The 14,853-nt window shown below is 38.4% G+C and overlaps 1 long non-coding RNA gene across 1 annotated transcript in view; it reads left to right on the top strand.

Annotated features, from left to right (window-relative positions):
* LOC148126428 (uncharacterized) overlaps window positions 1-14,439 on the top strand; it is a 90,549-nt gene extending 76,110 nt beyond the window's left edge. The window contains exon 3 of the long non-coding RNA XR_015742628.1: window positions 14,313-14,439. This is a non-coding gene — a long non-coding RNA (uncharacterized LOC148126428). The remainder of the gene's footprint in view (window positions 1-14,312) is intronic.
* Window positions 14,440-14,853: the final 414 nt, after the last annotated feature.

The following is a 14,853-nucleotide window of genomic DNA, read 5'->3' as shown; positions in this document are numbered from 1 at the left end:
CACAGGGGTGGGATTCAACCAGTGTTATTACCGGTTCGGTCAGAGTGCATTTTGTGTGGGCATGCGTGTTTTATGTGGGTGCATGTGCTTTGCGTATGCACACAAAATAATTGCCAAAAACATCAGTTGTGTTACCTGGACAGCTGACAAGCGCTGCACGTGGGTGTGCAGCATTTGAAAAGCCTCTTTTCCCCTGCTTTTTCAACCTCAGCTGTGCCGTGCAAAGCAGCTGAGGTTGAAAAAGCAGGAAATAAAGGATAGCCCAGAGCCCAGGCGGGCAGGTGGGCCAAACAGATGACCTAAAGTTCAGTGTTTGCTGCTTTTCAGAGCTACCGGTTCTATAGAACCAAGCCAAACTGGTAGCATCCCACCCCTGAATATACAGCAGCTGCAATAAAAGCAGAACATTATAGAAACATGGCATGAAATCCTTTTTATTAAGGAAAGTTTTTAGCAAGTTGCATGCAAAATACATTCTGTGTCTTGTTTTCAGTGTCTCCAAATTCTAGTCAATGGTTCTTTGGCCTGGTTATTTTTCTGTGGATATATCTGTTGGTAAGCCTTATAAAGTGGTAGTTAATTACAGTATCCTATGGAGTTAGCCGGCAAATCTTTGAATGTTCTATTAAGACTGAAATCCTTCTCCATCCGGATCCTTAGCTATATGAATCCATTATAAAATGTGATTGAATTGCTTTGTTTCATTATATACAATGAATATGAAAATATTTCCTTCAATATTTAATCATATTAAAATATGTAAGATTCAGTCACGATAAGTAAGGCAATTAATGCATTCTGCTTTGCTGTCACAATACCAAATGCTAAATTAATCATTCAAATGTTTTAGGAAAGGCAGAGAAGTCTTATCCTTTAATCTCAAAGTCTGTGTAAACCATTTCTATTTTGTGAGTTTGCACAATGCTGAGATGGCTTTGTAACCATTAAACAGTGTGGATGAATAATACTCCAGAGCAGCTTGCAGCCCATTCTATCAGGAGATCTAAAAGTGCTTTATAGAGATAGGAAATTAGTGAACGTAATTAGATCATTTGTATTTCTCTGTCATTGGTATATTTTGCCAAGGCAGGCACTTTTTTCCTGCTGTGTTGTCTAATATAGCTGTAAACATTCAAAACACCATGGCATTTCTTACCATAGTTTATTACCAAAACTTAGGCAGCATCTTGTAAAAAAACATGGATCTTATGAATACCATTCTATAATACTGTATATCTCTATAGAGATTCTCAGTCATCCAGATCATCATTGTCCCACAGGCAACTGGACTTGGTTTTTCCTTGAAGATGTTTCAGATCTCATCCAAGAAGCTTCTCGTCCAAGAGTCAGAACTGAAGATGCTTCTTGGATGAGAAGTAGAACATTTTCAAGGAAAAACAAAGTCCAGTTGGCATTTGAAAAATCACCTTTGGAAATCTATGATATAAGATGAAAATAGGCTCAATCCATTCCTCACTTCAGAAATGTACAACTTTCCTGAGGCCTGTAAGCAGGGGCAGGATGATCAAGAAAGACTAAGCAGTGAACATGAGAGACAGAGCTCAGGCAATGATCAAGGACCGCCCCTTCCTGAGCCTCGGGCATGGAGGGTGGAGAGAAGGCGTGAACAGCACAGGCTGACCCAACAACTTAAGAGGAGAGCGCCCTTCTTCACAAGGCACACCTGGGAACTGAGACTTAATGAGACTCTGTGGGAAGGGGCATTTGTTGGGAACGAATGCTGAATTGATAGAGTTTAGTGTGCTGCTACATATATTTGGAGTTTGCAGGACTGCTTGCTTCTTCCTTACTTATGAACTCATTACCTTGTTCCTCCTTGTTTGTTCCTTGTTTCATGGATTCCTTTCCCTGTTTTTTTTTTTTTTTTTTTGCTGGACTGGGCGCAGCCAGAGGCTGCCATGTGTGTGTGTGTGTGTGCATGTGTGCACTTTGCTCTGAGATTTACCAAGAATGTGGGAGTGTTTAAGGGAAATTTGGAGCATTAAAGGGGAGTTTGAACTCTCAGGTGGCTGTGTTGCCTCTTTGCTGTGCCCCGAGTCATCACATAACTTGCCATGTCCACATTTGTTTGGACTGTTCAGGTAGAGTCTGCCATTTATTCCTATCTCTAGGAATATGATTGGCTCTTCCTTTCTTTGTCCTGGACCTTGATCTATTTTGTCTGATACAGTCTTTGCAAGATTTTTCTGCAGCCAGATGAAGCCTATCCTCACTTCTCAATTGCACCTGTGAAAGATACGCTATAAAACGATCATTTCTTGTCTCATTATTATTAGAAGTACCTCACTGAGGGAGGCTAGACTGCCCCTCTGTACATTGTCCTTTTCCAAGATAAATTGGCTACCAATGACTGCTGGTGACATGTTTCCATGTGCCCAGCTAATGATTTGAACAGAATATCTACAGCACCTCAACAACAGCTATGCCAATGCAGGTGCCTTTATGCATGCCCTTAGCCTCACATATATCCTTAGGCTCCTAATTACATGTATAATCCTCTAACTGCAATTCATACATTACTCCTCATTGATTTTCCTCCAAGGTAACTCATCAGAAACTGGGGTGAAGGACAATGAACCTGAGTCAGGTTATGGCATACTTGATGGTTTGTACTTTACTAAATGGGTGTGAGAGAACATTTGATTAAATTAATTTGACATCATTGGATCCTGGGAATCTATTTTCTGACACACAATAATCACTGACTTCAGTGCAAGGAAAGTTTATGAGATTATTACACATCCATGGTGTGAGTGAATCATGTGAAAAATATTGTCTTCCTTAATAAAATGACTTGACCAAGGATAATAAATAATTATGGATCTTGGGAGAGATTCCAGATCTATTGCAGGAAAATAAAAGGCAGGGAGGGGAGAAGGCTATGCAACTTCAATGTTAAATTAAAATATCTACTTGGGGTGCCAAGATACATGAACACACCCTTTAGTTTTTGGAAAGCAGTGATGGAAAATAAACTCAGAAAATAAATATAAAACATAATGCATTACATCTCAGTCTTCAGAATGCGATGTGGTTGTTTGATGCTGCAGTGTTTGAAAATAAGATATAAGGGTAGTGCAAAGAATGTAATTGACCTTTGTTCATTATGGGACCACAGTAGCCTGCTATCTGGATCACGTTGATATGAAATGGGTGTAATATGTCAGGATTTATTAGAAACCTATCTCAGTAGAATGTAAAAGATCTTTAACTGGTCTAGGCAAACACTAAGGAATCTCAGAGCATTTTATTTGTAGGTTAAACTTTACATCTGATCTTATTCTGCATTGAAGTCTTGTTTTTTTTTTAATATGCTAATTTTTGCACTCTTGGGCAGTTCAAATACAACACTGTTTGATAACAATAACTCACATTTCTGGCAGTCTAAAATTGCCCAGCTGTTGGAGGAGCGCCTTTTGTATATTGTTCATAAAACAACCTTCTTTTTGAAAGCCCTACAGTCTTCATTTGCGCTTGGTGTAGCCTGACATAGTTCAGCTGGCAGATGGCAAAAACTAGGAGGGAGGAGAAGGGAGAAGAAAGATGAAAACCCGAGTCGACCCATCATTACTCAAGTGATAGTAAACCTACAGGAGTAAAGCTGTACCATTCTTTTTGAATTATTCCCAAATTGCTCCCTTACTCCTCGGGTGCCCCTTCCAGTCCCCCCCCAATTCTCTCTCTCTTTCACAGGTAATCTTTGATGTCTGGGCTTAGCTTGTTATGAATCGATCTCTTTACATTCCTTGAAACTGTTATTGTCCAGAATGCATATTTCTGGTGTTGACAGCTAAAAAGCAGAGGTGAAAGTGAAAGGCCTAATTAGCTTGCAACTGAGGGGGGAACTAGCAGCTAGGAAAAATCAGATCCTTCCACTGCTTCTCTTTTTATGCAGGCACATTTCAGAGTGTATGATTATTCAGATAGAATATGTGATCTCTAAATAGAATGTGTTTGTTGAAGGCTTACTCATTCTACAAAAGCTATTCTGTCAAGTAATAGGTCTTTTCTTAATTTTCTCCCCTCAAATCTTTTAGCCTGAAGTGATTTCGAAGCCAAATTCTCAGGATACCATGACCAATGATTTCTATCTGGTTATTTTTTTCCTATTAGTGATCCCTTATTTATATGCTTAGTTGCCTGTATAAACTATCCTTGAAACATTAATATTTGTTAAAATGACTTCTCAAATGACTTTTGCAGAAGTGATGCAGACATTGCCTATTATAACTATTTTTAGGGTGTAATTTCTACATATTGATATAATTTCCAAGGATACATGATAACTGTGTAACCTGTCGTGGTAGATAATAGAATTAGAATTAGGATAGAATAGAATAGAATAGAAGAGAAGAGAAGAGAAGAGAATATAGCAGAGTTGGAAGGGACCTTGGACGTTTTCTAGTCCAACCAGAGCAAAGTTTTAAAAAAAGAAAAGAAAAGAAAACCCAAACCACGCTTGACACTTAACCGAGGCAGCATGCCAAGTCCGTAACATCTGGAAAAAAGATTTAAAAGGAAATCATCTTCTGAGCGTTTTATATATTTATCATGTTAGATACTAACTGTTGGGTATATGGATACACCAACCAGGTTTGGGTTGAATAAATATGTAAACCTAGGATTAAGTGTCTTGTAGCTTTAAGCACAAGAAACTGCAATGTCATTGTGGGTGCGGTTGCAGGCAGTAATAAAGGTAGGAAGGGAAACGTAATAGACCCCTGCTTCTGGATGCACCTGGTTCTGTTCCTGGTCTGCTGCCTGCTGGAACGTCTATCTGCTTACGTTGGAGGCTACTGTGCCAGATACCATTTCAACTGAACACAAGGACTGTTTTGCCCGGTGAGCTGAGGATTCAGCGTTGTCTTTGAGAGAAAGGTATTGGGAGGAGAAGATTTACAAGCAGATAAGAACATTGTACTGACTGTTAATGAACTAGATAACTGGATTGATATACTGGATACTGACATATGGACTGAATGACACTTCTTAATCTCTGTGTAAATTAAATAACTATTTTAAAACCACAAACTGTGTTTTTGTCTCCAGTGTGTGTATACTCTTGGGCCCACTCTCTCTCTCATTTGCCTGCCTGGCTTGACTGCTGCTGCATACTCTGCTTGGGGGTTTATCCCCAAACACTAACATTGGTTATGGGCCCAGCAGAGTGCACAGTCTAACTAACCAGGATATAGCAGTGAGAGCTGGTGTGAGTTGCACATTACTGTAAATACAAACTGTTTGTTAAATAGTTATTTTTCACAAGAGCAATGGCACAAGTAAATTTGCCAAGTCTGTCCATGATATCCAGACTAGATGGAACAAACTATGTTTCATGGTCAATGAAATGTAGTTTACTTCTACGAAGAGAAGGTTTGTGGAACATAATAACAAACCCACCAGATGTATCAAACTTAAATCCCAATGATGAAGAGGATTATAAACTGATACAGGATTATGAAAGAAAGAATGAGCAGGCTTTGTGCATCATAGGTCTCACCCTCTCAGACCAGCAACTCATTCATATCCGTGGAGAGGAGAGTGCTGCAGACTGCTGGGAGAATATTAAAAGGATTTATGTTCGAGACAGTGTAGGAGCTCATATCAATCTTACACGGAAGCTGTTTAGAACACATCTTGAAATAAATGGAGACATGTTAACTCATTTAAACTGTATGAAAAGCATTTTTCAAGAATTGCAAGAAAAAGAGCTTATATTTAATGAGTTGCAACAAGTATACATCATATTGTCTTCTTTGGATCGAAGCTATGATGATTTTGTAACTGCATTGGAGGTATTACCTAAAGACAGTTTATCAGTAACTGAAATAACCGGCAGGCTCTTAAAAGAAGCCAAAGAAATCCTTTGAACTAGCCACGTTTAACAACTGTGTTGTGAAGAGTGATTTATGGGTGGTGGACAGTGGTGCATCCCACTGCATCACGAGAGATAAGACAAAGTTTATAAAAATGTCTACAAGCTCACAACGTATATCACTCGCCAATGGTTGGCACCTCAAGGCCAAGGGTGAAGGTATTGCTTATTGTCCATGTTTAAACCAGAAGATAAAAATGTTATATGTACCACAGTTAAAGATGAACTTACTTTCTGTAAAAGTATTAGATAAACTAGGATATGTGGTTACATTTAAGAATAATAAGTGCATACTGGAAAGAGATGGCAAAAAGGTAACTGCAGCTTTAAATGGAACATTATATGTCTTACATGATAGTAAGAAAGGGGAGGCACAAACTGTATTTAATAATATCAAGCCTCATGATGAATGTATCCATTTATTGCATAGACGTTTGGGGCATGTGAATTTTAAAATGCTAAAACGTACAGTAGAGTTATCTGAAGGAATAAGGTTAAAACCCTGTGATAAGTATTTGCGTTGTAATGTCTGTTGTGAAGATAAGAGTAAAATAATGCCTGCAAATAGGCTAAATGTTTTCAAAACTAAAGAACCTTTAGAAGTAGTATTTGCAGACATTATAGGTCCAAAGAAACCCAGTATGGGGGGTGCTCGATATATACTGAGCATTATGGACCATTACTCTAGATATGGGTTTTGCTACCTAATGAAAAGCAAAACTGAAACATATCAACATTTCTTCAACTGGTTAAAGTTTGCTGAAAGAAAAACCAAACGGCTAATTATAACCCTGGTGACAGATAATGGCAAGGAATTTGTTAATAGCAAATTCCAGAATAGGTTAAAGGCAGCTGGAATAGTTCATAAGACATCTGCACCATACAGACCACAGCACAATGCATTTGTTGAAAGGCGAGGCCAAACGTTGCAGGCAATGACCCGTACTATGTTAACTGATTCTGGGTTACCTGATTCTTTGTGGGGGGAGGCCACAATGTGTGCTAATCATTTATTAAATAACGTTGTTAACTCAACCACTGGTGAAATACCATTCACCATGTGGCATGGCAGGAAGCCTGATCTGAGTTACCTGCACACATTTGGTGCACCAGCATGGGTGCATATCCCTACACAACTCAGGCGTAAAGGGCAACATAGAGCTAAACAATTTTTCTTCGTTGGTTACCAAGCTAACCATAGGGCATATAGATTTTGGGAGAAAGGCACATCTAAGGTGTTATGTAGTGCCAATGCCCAATTTCTAGAGCACGTAGGATGGGATAAGTTAGAACAGGATAGCAATAACGAGGTGATTATTGAATCCTATAGAAATCCCATTAAGTATCCCTGTAACTTTAAAAATAATGTAAAGGAAGAAGTACAGGAAGAAGTACAGTCCCTAGAGGAAGAAATAGCTGAGGATGAGGAACAGGTAGTAACTCAACCAAGCCCAGTAATACCCAGAAGGACTACACGTATATCTAAACCGCCTGAAAGATACCAGGCTAATACAGTGTGCCAGGAAAATAGAATCCCAAATACTGTGGATGAGATTAAAAGATATCCTTCTAAAGAGAAAGAAAATTGGTATGCAGCTATCAATAAAGAATTGAAATCATTGAAGGATATGCAAGTATATGAAAACGTGAGATTACCTAGTAATGAAAAACCCATTGGCTGCAAATGGATTTTTAAAATAAAAACAGATAAGGATGGAAACTCAATCCATAAGGCAAGGTTAGTAGCCCAAGGCTTTAGACAAAGTGCAAATGATTATGATGAAGTATTTGCACCTAGTCTGAAAGCAGCAACTTTAAGGGCAGCATTAGTGTGGGCAGCAAGCAAGCAATATATAGTTAACCATCTAGATGTGGAAACTGCTTACTTGCATGCTCCACTAAGACATACTGTTTATATGAAAAGGCCTAATGGATTTAAAGGAGACAATAATAATGATTGTTGGTTATTAAAGAAGAGCCTTTATGGTCTTAAACAATCGGGCTATGAATGGAACCAGTATATTGTGAAGGAACTGAACAATATAGGGTTTAAAGCTGGTTTAGCCGACCCACGTCTATTTAAGAGAGAAAAGAATGGGAAAATATCATTATTATTGTTGTTTACTGATGATATTGCTCTGATTACTAAAACTAATGATGAAGCAAATGAAATAATAACATCATTAGCCAAGAAGGTAAAAATCAAGCAATTAGGGGAGATAAAGAGATATCTAGGATTGAATATACTGAGAACACAGAAAGGTTTTAAGATATCTCAGGAAGATAAGATATCTAAATTGCTAATAGATTATAAGATGGAACTTTGTAAGCCTGCAAAGACTCCAATGAGTCAGGATATTTGCAAAATGGATACACAAAGTCCCAAATGTGATAAGGTATTATATCAATCTTTGATTGGTAGCTTATCATATATTAGCAATTGGTCAAGGCCAGATATTGCTTTTAGTATTAACCAGCTGGCACGACACAATAATGATCCGCTTCAATGTCACTGGATAGCATTGAAAAGAATCCTAAGATATCTTAAAGGTACATTACACTATGCACTGTATTTAGAACCAAAAGGTGATCTCATATTGAGTGCTTATGCAGATGCTAGTTTTGCAGCAGAAAGAGATACTAGAAAGTCGACTTCAGGAACAGCCATAATGCTGGGTAAGACGTTAATAGGCTGGAAGTCAATAAGGCAACAGCATATAAGTTTGTCTACTATGGAGGCAGAATTCTCCTGTTTATCTTTATTGTGTACTGAGTTGATTATGTACAAACAAATGTTGAAGGATATGGGTATAACTGTACATTACCCTATAGTTGTACATGAAGATAATCAGGCAGCAATTCAAATGGCCACTAATATTGCAGTTAAAACGAGAAGTAAACATACAGATTTGAGGTATCTTAATGTAAGACAATCTGTACAGAGTAAATTGATACAGCTGGAGTACTGCATGTCGGAGGACAATGTAGCTGATCATTTTACTAAAGCCCAAAGTGCTATTAAGCATCTAGAGAGTTGTGAAAAATATGGGTTTAGAATGTAAAGGCATTACATATTTATATCACCCAAAAGGGGAGAATGTTGGGTATATGGATACACCAACCAGGTTTGGGTTGAATAAATATGTAAACCTAGGATTAAGTGTCTTGTAGCTTTAAGCACAAGAAACTGCAATGTCATTGTGGGTGCGGTTGCAGGCAGTAATAAAGGTAGGAAGGGAAACGTAATAGACCCCTGCTTCTGGATGCACCTGGTTCTGTTCCTGGTCTGCTGCCTGCTGGAACGTCTATCTGCTTACGTTGGAGGCTACTGTGCCAGATACCATTTCAACTGAACACAAGGACTGTTTTGCCTGGTGAGCTGAGGATTCAGCGTTGTCTTTGAGAGAAAGGTATCGGGAGGAGAAGATTTACAAGCAGATAAGAACATTGTACTGACTGTTAATGAACTAGATAACTGGATTGATATACTGGATACTGACATATGGACTGAATGACACTTCTTAATCTCTGTGTAAATTAAATAACTATTTTAAAACCACAAACTGTGTTTTTGTCTCCAGTGTGTGTATACTCTTGGGCCCACTCTCTCTCTCATTTGCCTGCCTGGCTTGACTGCTGCTGCATACTCTGCTTGGGGGTTTATCCCCAAACACTAACACTAACTTTAAAAAGTTATGAGAATATAATAGAATAATAGAGTTGGAAAGGATCTTGGAGGTCTTCTCGTCCAACCCCCTGCTTAGGCAGGAAACCCTATACCATTTCAGACAAATGGTTGTCCAATCTCTTAAAAACTGTTGGGGTGTTGAAGCATTCACAATTTCTGGAGAAAAGTTGTTCCACTGATTAATTGTTCCAATTGTCAAGAAATTTCTCCTTAGTTCTAGGTTTCTTCTCTCCTTGATCAGTTTCCATCCATTGCTTCTTGTCCTGCCTTCAGGTGTTTTGGAGAATAGCTTGACTCCCTTTTCTTTGCGGCAGTCCCTGAGATATTGGAACACTGCTATTATGTCACCCCAAGTCCTTCTTTTCATTAAACTGGACATACCCAACTCCAGCAACCATTCTTTATATGTTTTAGCATCCAACTGGATGCTAACCATCTTTGTTGCTCTTCTCTGCACTCTTTCTACAGCCTCAATATCTTTTTTTTTTTTTACATCATGGTGACCAAAACTTGTATTCCAAGTGTGGCCTTACCAAGTTACAAAGCTGATACTACAATGCAGTCTAGATTGGAGGTCAAAATTAATTTGCTTTACAGGTAGTCCTCAAATTAGTGACTATTTGAAGTTCCGATCGACCTACTTGGGAGGCATTTATGACCTGATTTGAAGTTCTGATGACTGCCCACCCCAAACTCATGTGCTTGCATTATGGTTACTCAGCAACCTGGCTTCATTTACAACTATTTGTAGCCACAGTCACAGGATTGTGATTTATGATACTTTTTGCCAGAACCTGGCATATACTTCAAATTTCCAGCAAAAAATACCCAATGTAAACAATGCAGTTGCTTAATGATTGGGGATGTTTGCTGAACAACTGGTATAACAAAAGTCATAAAATTGGGTGCAGTCATAACCTGCTTAATGACTAGTATGTCGTAGACCATAATTCCAGGGCCAGTTACAGTCATAGGTCAAGGACAACTTGTAATACAAAATTATAGCTCACTCTACAGAAGAGTTTTTGGGCCAGTTTTAAAATAGTTAAAATATCAACCCACAAATAATGGATTTCAAGGCACAATGTGTTAAAATATATTAAAAACATGGAAAAATAAATATTTTTTGTCTGACACTATTTGGAGAAAGAATTCATGACACAGGAAATCAGCAGAATAAAAAATCTCTCATCATCATCCACTTATATTTTGGACAGAATGGGACAACTCTCCATGGCTAATTTACCATGGCCAACTCATTGCCAACTCACTGTGGCCAGCTCACCATGGCCAATTTGCCATGGGACAACTTGCTGCAGGACAACTCAACAATTTTATTTAATTATTTAAGATAATTTTTAAAAAATATTTTAATTTTTGTCATTCACATTTCATTTTGTCCCGCCTTTTGCATCCTTTCTTAAATGATTTTATTCCATCATTTCTTTGATATTATCTAACTTTTGTCCCACAGCAAGTTGCCCTGTGGCAAGTTGGCCATGGCAAATTGTCCTGTGCCAAGTTGACTGTGGCAAGTTGGCCATGTTGAGTTGGCTGTGGCAAGTTTCTTAGACCCATTTTTGGAAAGCCACTAAAGATGACCTTAATATATATGCAGTGTTCCTTCAGACCCTAGATCATGTGGAAAACTTACATTTACTCCTTATTCAAGACTAGAGAACTGAATTGTCTCTCAGAATATTGAAGGTGACTTTTCCAAATGCAAATTAGAGTTTTATTTGGAGCACTCCTACCATTTGTGTTATCATTTTGTAGTAGTTCTTTGAAGTGAGCTTCACACCAAGCTGTTTCATATCTTGGATTTGGCTCAAGCCCTGTGGTTTAAAGATTTTTATAGCAAACTTTATGCAGAACTAAATTCAATGCAATGTATTCACAGTCAGTGTACAGATTACTTTTCTTCCAGCTATTGTCCTCTGTTGGAATTCCTGAAAGTTGTAATCCTAGTGCATCTGGATGATGCCAGACTGGAGAAAAATGACTTACATCATTACAGTGTCAATCTGTTCAGAAGGAAACCAAATGTTTTCTTTGAGCTTGAAAACTGAACTAATGTATCCGAGAAATTAAGATGCTGTGGATATTGCTATAGTAAAAGAGAGAGGCACACAACATATAACGTTAAGCTGTAATTGCTGTTCAAACTGATTATGTAATCAAGACCATGAGCATAAAACAAAAATTCTGAGTTCAAATTTTATTTCACCCATCCATTCATTCATCTGTTGGAAAACCCACTCAGCTAAGACTAACCAGAGTCTGCCAAACTCCACAAAGATTTGCTGGCAGTTTCATTTTCCAGAATGTCGAAGAAGAATCAAGGGGATTATATTTTGTAGACCTGATTTTAATCAATAAGGAAGAGCTGGCTGAAAAGATTCAAGCAGTAGAAACTCTGTGAAGAAGTAACCATATCACATGGAGCTGAAGATACTACAAAAATACAAATAGGTTCAAAGTCATACATGCACATTATAATTTATCACAGCCAATTTTCCAGAAATCATCTAGAAAAGTACTAGGTGAGATTTCCATAAACAAAAATACTTCATTCAAAGAGAGTTTAAGTTGCAAATTCTCAAAAATAAAATATTTGAAATACAATTGCCATCACTGCAATGGAAGAGAGAAAAAAGATGGGATTGTTTCTTAAATCATTGTGGATGCATAGATAACTTTAGACTAAATAGAACTCCAGAAGGTAGGTGACATCTGCAGAAAGAAAGAAAGAAAATGAATGTAGGATTGTAACAAGGTGGTAGTGAAGAGGCAGAACTCATGAATTCTTACTTTGCTTTAGACGTTTTTCCCCAAAAGACTGTTCAACTGTACTTAAGCAAAGCATCTGACAAAAGTAGAATCCTAAGTAAAGAGTTAAAGACCACCTGACTATCTTAAATTAGCTTAAGAGTTCAAGACTAAGCCAGTTAGAACTGAATGTTCTGAAGGAGCTTGCAGCAATTATTTCAGAGCTCTCTAATCTTTGAGAAATCATTTAGTGCCAGATCATGGAAAAGGGCAAATGTTGCTGCTATCATTACAAAAGGGGGAAAAGTTGGTGCAAAATACAACAGCCTGCATGGTTTTGTACAGACCCCAGTGTGCACATGTTTCACCTCTTCTGCAGGAGCTGCATTGGTTGCCAGTTTGCTTCTGGGTACAATTTAAGGTGCTGGTTGTCACCTTTAAAGCCTTTCATGGCTTGGGACTGGGTTATCTGAGGGAATGTCTCTTGCCGGTCACATCTACTTGATCCATTGGGGGGGGGGAGGCAGGGAATGCTGTGGGTCCCATCCCTGAGGGAGATACACCTGGTGGGACCCAGAAGAACGGCCTTCTCCATGGTGGCTCCCTCTCTCTGGAATATCATTCCCCCAGAGATTAGAATGGCTCCCTCTCCAATACTCTTCCAGGAGGCACTGAAGACCTGTGTCAGGTTTCCAAGTGATGAAATCCATTTAAAAATTGACAACCTGGTTCTGCCAACAAGCCTGGGGAACCCAGAGTGGGATGGAGCCCATCAAATGGCTCATGTGATCTGTTGTCATCGGGCAGGGTGTGTGAATTGGGAGTGATTTATTTATTTTCCCATATTTTATTCTACTGTACTTTATTAATTTATTTGATTTTTTTGTTAGTTTTTATTGTTTTTTATTTTAAATATGGTCTTACATTCTGTAAGCCACTTCAAGTCGCCATGGGCAGATAGGCGGGCAATATAAATTCAATCAATCAATCAATAAATAAATGAGAAGTAATCATGGATTAGTTAGATGTCAATACCATAGAACATTTTTGAGCATTTAGAAAATAATCTAGCTCCTTAATATGAAGTTCAGATATCAACAGTCCAGACATGACAGTATTCACCCAAAATTCTTAATGGTTATTACATCCATTTTTAATCACTGATCCACCTACACATTTATAGGGGAGGGGCGTATTCTTACAGTGCAGAGGTGGTATTCATCAGGTTCTAACCAATTCTGGAGAACTGGTAGTGGAAATTTTGAGTAGTTTGGAGAACTGGCAAATACCACCTCTGACTGGCCCCGCCCTCATCTATTCTCTGCCTCCCGAGTCCCAGCTGATCGGCTGGGTCTTCTTTTGTTGCCCTGCACAGGAGAACGGAGCTGGAAAGCAGGTTAGTGGGGTGGGGAGGGAAGGGGGTCTTGAAGTATCCTTCCTCCAGGAGTGAGAAGGGAATGGGGATTTTACAATATCATTCCCCTGCCAAGCCTGCCAAGCCATGCCCACAGAATCGGTAATTTTTTTTTTAAACCCATCACTGTTACAGTGCCTTATCTAACAGATTCCACTAGATTTTCATTGAATCAATACCCTCTGGCAACTATGGATCAAAGGATCTTTAGTTTTTACCTGAATTCAAAAATATCTATTTTCAGAGTCTTCCCTCTGCTTACTCAGTATCTACTACATTAATGCTTAATAATTTCTAACTGCCATCCTGATTATATACCTCTTTTGGGAAGCAAGTTTTATCTTTTCCTGACTAGTTTTCCCCTCTCCAAAACATTTTCTTTTTATCACTTTATTTACCTTCTGTCTCCTTATTCAAATATATTATTTATAGTATGGGTTCAATTGATTCCACAAGACATTGCCTATAATAAGATGGCTAGTAATTAGAGAACATATAGTAGGCTTTTTGAAGATATGATGACTTTATATTTTCTGCATGTATAGTGTGCCATGGGCCGGATGTGCTGGCCATACCCAAGCCTGGTTTAGTGAGGGGAAAAAAGTCCTGATATGTCATGTGACGTCGCTGTGATGATGTGAGTTTGAAACTCCTGCAGGAGGAGATCCAAGGTAAGAAGAAGAGTGGGAAAAAGTAGGGCATAAATGATCTCTTCCAACTTATCATCTTTAATTAAATGCTCCTAAATCTTTTCCAGACTAGGAATTAAATGCCAGGCGCCCTAACAGTTCGCCTCCCAAACCAATATATGACAATTTATTACTTGTCTTTGCAATCCTACTGGAAAGGTTAAATCTAATGGGTTCCTGAGCAAATACATAAAACCTAGCTTCCCTATCAACCACGAAGAGGTGGGAAGACAGAATAAGGGATGTCTTTCATCACTGTAATATTTATAGCCAAACAAACAAACATTTTAGGTCTGCAAATCCTAAATTTGTTGCCAGACAGTATCTGGAGATTGTTTTGCATGTTTTGATTAAATGCAGATACTGTAAACTTTCCCCCCTCCTTACAAAAGCCTAT

Source organism: Pseudonaja textilis, chromosome 3 (genome assembly GCF_049901715.1).
Source record: "Pseudonaja textilis isolate UNSWEBS1 chromosome 3, rPseTex1.2, whole genome shotgun sequence".
NCBI classification, from domain to species: domain Eukaryota; kingdom Metazoa; phylum Chordata; class Lepidosauria; order Squamata; family Elapidae; genus Pseudonaja; species Pseudonaja textilis.
This window is presented reverse-complemented; position numbering and strand designations above follow the sequence as displayed.